The 3958-nt window shown below is 33.4% G+C and overlaps 1 non-coding gene across 1 annotated transcript; it reads left to right on the top strand.

Moving 5' to 3' along the window:
• Positions 1-3656: 3656 nt before the first annotated feature.
• On the top strand, positions 3657-3740 carry TRNAL-CAA (transfer RNA leucine (anticodon CAA)). Its single transcript has one exon. It is a non-coding gene; the product is annotated as a tRNA-Leu (tRNA).
• Positions 3741-3958: the final 218 nt, after the last annotated feature.

Consider the following 3958-nt stretch of genomic DNA (forward strand, 5'->3'; position numbering starts at 1 on the left):
ATATATGCTTTTCGTTCTGGTACCCAACATGTGTTTAGCTAGGAGGTCAAAGCTCATCATCATTTTGGCCATTTGTTCTTGTCGATCCTCCTCTTTCTTTCTCATCTCACTTGTCATTGTTGAAGCGACTACACCCCTGGACTTTGCCCTATCTCAAGTGTATCATGCCATATTGATCTTTGTCATTTGGTTAAGAGATACATACATTGAAGGTACGTGAGATTCATGAAGTAACCCCAACCAAGTTATTAACTACCACTTGATTCACCTCATCCAATGAGTGGTAGAAAATTTGGAGTAAAACTTGGTTAGACAACCCATGGTTTAAACATTAAGCCACCTTCTTCTTAAACCTTTCCACACCTCATGTATAGCTTCTCCCAGTAATTATGTGAAGTTTGTTTTATCTCATTCCTCAATCTCAACATTCATGAGGGTGAACAAGAACTCTCAAGGAATGTATTTTTAACTCATCCCAAGTCATAATAGACCCTTGAGGCAAATCTACAAGCCATGAGGTGGCTTCTCTGGTTAGAGAGAAAAGAAAAAACCTTAGCGGAATAGACTCTTGGCTAATATTCCACATCTTGAAAGGGAAACAAACATCAATAAAATTTTCAAGTGTCGGTTTGTATCCTCACCGCTTTTCCTTTGAATAACCCCTTCATATCTAGTAGATAAAGCATCATACTAGTCATTTGAAACACAACAATCCCTACCTCTGGTGGTAGGCGAGTTTCTCCAGCTATACCCAACTTCATGGGCCCTTCATCAGCGGCAAACTTATTTACAAAATTAGTGACACTTTCATCTTCGTCTGCTTGACTCATCTTGCCCTTTGTTGGCAAGCAACAAAACAAAACACAAAATACATGCAAGTTTAAATCTAAAAATCAACAAAATATGATCATTAACCAATCCCTGACAATGACATCATTTTTTATAAATGCTCAACTATGTCACATTTTCAGGGCATAGGTGGTCGGTCGTATGCAAAACAATACCCAACTTATGAGGTTGGGGTCAAACTACAAGAATTAAAATATGAGATCACCTTTAATTGATTTCACAACTCGAAACACACTAGCAAATTAAATTCTCAACACACTATCTATCCATCTATCTATCTATCCATCCATCCATCCATCCATCCATCTATCTATCTATCTATACTACCTTAAAAACATGAACTCTCTAACTTTGATGTTAAATTACTATAATACCCCAACTGAAAACACTCAATTTAGTATATCCTTTATATTTTAAATTTTTTCATTTAATTATATAATATTAAAAGTAGACACGTTTCACATTGAAGTGTTGCAACTTTTTCGATGAGTTGTGCCTTTTCCAAAGGGTTGTGGCTTTTTCGATGAGTTGTAACTTTTTTGAAGGATTGTGACTTTTTCAAAGGGTTGTGACTTTTCCAAAGAGTTGTAACTTGTCCGATGAGTTGTGACTCTTTTCGAAGGGTTGTGATTTTTCCAAAGGGTTTTGAATTTTCCAATGAGTTGTGAATTTTCAAAGGGTTGTGAATTTTCTGATAAGACACGTTTAACACATATTCATACTACCATTTGTTATCTATAAATAGAGGGGTTTTATCTCATTTTAAAACTACAATTTTTTAAAGTTTTCTACCCTTCTTGAGAAATTCTCAAGTGTGATTTGCAACTATTGAATAAGTTTGAAGTTCAACGAAATTTGAAGTATCACAAAAGGAAGAATTGGTGAAAAAACGGTAGCAAATCATTCATTAAATCACACTTGTATTTTTCTCCTACAATTTTCATCACACACACATCAATATTATTTATATAATTTTAGAACATTAATACTAATTTGCAAGAGATAAACGCACAATACACGTGCTTGAAAACTAGTATAGAAAAATAACACGAACATCAAATGAATAAATAAAAATGTATATCTATAAAAAAAAAAAGTTAAAAGAAATCATTTAAATCATATCATGTACCTTGATGAGTTTATACATGACCTCTCCACGAAGTTTACCATCGTGGAGTAGTAACACCAATTGGTTTGGAGTGAGACCATCTAAATCAACAAAACATTGTTGTGCACCCAAAGGAAAAGAAAGAGAAGAAGAAATGTTGCACAACGATGGCAATGATAACGATGATACCAATGTAGGTTTTGAAAATGGTGACTCTGGTAGATTCTCCATTAAAATTCATAAAAAAAAAAAAATCTTCCCTTTCAATTTTTTATTTTCAAATGAGAAAGAAGACAATAAAAAGAAGTGTTTTGACTCTTTTTTATGGAGAAAGAAAAAGAGCTATTTGCTCAATTCGTTGAAAGAAACTTAGTAGGAGATGGAAAAATGTAATTATATTTATAGGTGGAGTAGTATATATAAAAAAAGTGGGGTTTCGTAACAACCAAAATTAATGAATATCAAGTAACAAAATAGGGAATTAACGCAAATATGATCTACCAAGTTTGGAAAAGACTAAAGGAGTGTACATAATGATTGAGGTTTCAACTTGAATGTGCAAAAATTAATTGCAACAAAATCGATTGGTACATAAATAATGTTTGGTCTAGGCTATATTCGATATTCTCTCAAACTATCAAATGTATGTCCTTTGGATTATCTCAAACTCCAAGACCCTTTCTAATTAAATACCAAATATTGCTTGAGTAGATAGACTATCTCTAGCTCATATTATTAAATGAGAAATTACTTGGATTGTCCCATCCCTGCCTCAAACCCATGGAGTAATTTCAACAAGTACTCACTATTGAGTCTTACCCAAATTCATTTTGCTTTCTCAAGTCAAATGTTGTATTAGAGAGCTCAATCAATGTTTGCAACCATTGATTTTAGATTAATGGTTCAAGACAACAATAGATCCATGTCATCAATTTTAGAACCTAGAAATCAATACCCATTCAAAGTTTTGTACCCCCATCTAGAACACACACCCCTATCTAAGAATTTAGTTGCTCATCAAAGAAGAAACAAAGACAATATCCATGTAGGAAATCTCTATTTCAAGCTAATTTAATTGATAAAATCTAAATTTCAAGCTTGGAGTGATGCAAATCTAAGGTTTTTTCCTCTACAAGTAATGCATATATGAATTTATTGATGTAAAATTCTATTATTCTTACTATAGTCGCTTTGTGATAAGAAATGTTGAAATTATTATTATAGAAATTATTATTACAATTTTCCCGTAATGACCAAAATCCAAAGCCAAGCATCATAGAAGGAGGAACATGAGGGAATGTCATGGATGAAATAGAACGTATCAGAGAAGGTATCCAAGTGAGAGGCAATGTATTATGAGCATATATGGACAATACAAGAGGATGAAGGCCAAAATGGAATAGAGGTTGGGCAGAAAAGCAGGAGATGTGGTATAATTTCACCTATGTTATTGAACTGGAAGCAAACAACAGATGTGGATATGCCAATTCGATGCAGATATGACACCGTGGGGAGGCACTGATGACAAGTTACCCATAAGAAGTCGATAATTCTTGGTGGAAACGGTAGCTTCCAGATCCATTTGTTTGTGGTACATTTTTTGATATTCTCCAAGAATTTTTTTCAAGTTTTGTCTCCAACATACTTTTCTGTTGATTGTTAATACAAATATATTACTCACAGAAATAATGACAATAAGGTCAGGATGGCCGAGTGGTCTAAAGCGCCAGACTCAAGTTTTGGTCTTCGTAAGAGGGCGTGGGTTCAAATCCCACTTCTGACATTTTAATTTTTTTTCCCTTTTCACCTCTTTATCTCATGAGATTTTTTATAAAATATTTCTACATTTATCTCAAAATTATTATCAGTTATTTCTTTTATACCAAACGACCCATTGTATCCCTGTATCATATGATCCCATTATTGTGAAACGTATACCAAAACATTCAATTATGAATCTAAACGCGCTAAAACTTAACGTTCATTCAATATTTCATATGT

This window comes from Solanum stenotomum, chromosome 3, assembly GCF_019186545.1.
Source record: "Solanum stenotomum isolate F172 chromosome 3, ASM1918654v1, whole genome shotgun sequence".
NCBI classification, from domain to species: domain Eukaryota; kingdom Viridiplantae; phylum Streptophyta; class Magnoliopsida; order Solanales; family Solanaceae; genus Solanum; species Solanum stenotomum.